Raw genomic sequence first — 988 nt, forward strand, 5'->3', positions numbered from 1 at the left:
AAGAGTTAATGGAGGCATAGTGTGAAATTTCAGTGCTGCACAAAGTCACGACTGGAGCGAGGCGATTCACATATCCATCTGCTAAAAGGTTTTCTGTGTTGTAAGGCCCACCAATTAAAAATGATTAGGAAACAGTGTTAACCAGTATTTAAAATCCTAGGTTATAACCAGTATTAATTAATGGGTTGTAACCAGTATTTAAAAATAAAAGAAAAAGAAATACCATATGAAATATCAGATGCATTGCCTTAATTAGGAACAGTGTGAAGTGTGTGTGTGTGTGTGTGTGTGTGTGTGTTGTCACACCAAACTGTATATTCCTTACAGTAGGTTGCAGTGAGAACTCAAGGTTTATGATCAAGGACTGTAGTACTGAACCAAAGTTTCTACGCTCCAGCTCCAAATGTTGCAGCAGGCCAGGCAGCACATATTGATTATCAACAGTCAATTTGCCACAAACCAATTCACCAAAAATAATTTCCACAAACGCTCCATTTCCTGAATCATCAGTTGGAGGCCTTACTGTATAGTTTTCACACATTTTTAGTTCCTTGGGAGCTAGAGATTTGTCCCGTAGCTCGGCTGTCAATCTCATGGGCTAGGTACCTGAGTCCCTTGCTGCTCCTGGCTACGCTGATATCTCTCACAGTGGCAGAGCTGTGGATCAAACTTTCTGACACATTTCAGCAAATTAGGCATTTGGCAAATTCAAAGATTGCTAAACCCACTCAGGTCTTTCTCACCCATTTCCACTCACGGTGGCCGCACGCTTTCTAATCCCTTTCCATTGCCTCTCTGAGCCACAGTGAATGCTATATGCTGTGCTGTTCTTTTATTTCCAGTAACACATAATGGAATGATTCCATGTTGGTATGAGAGTACGGTACATGGGTGAGTACAGACTTGGCAGCCATACATCCTGGGTTGGAACCCTGACTCTGCTTTGTACTGGTTGTCATGCAATGTTTTTTTTTTTTTTTTTTTTTTT

Source organism: Octodon degus, unplaced genomic scaffold (assembly GCF_000260255.1).
Source record: "Octodon degus isolate 3935 unplaced genomic scaffold, OctDeg1.0 scaffold00001, whole genome shotgun sequence".
Taxonomy (NCBI): Eukaryota; Metazoa; Chordata; class Mammalia; order Rodentia; family Octodontidae; genus Octodon; species Octodon degus.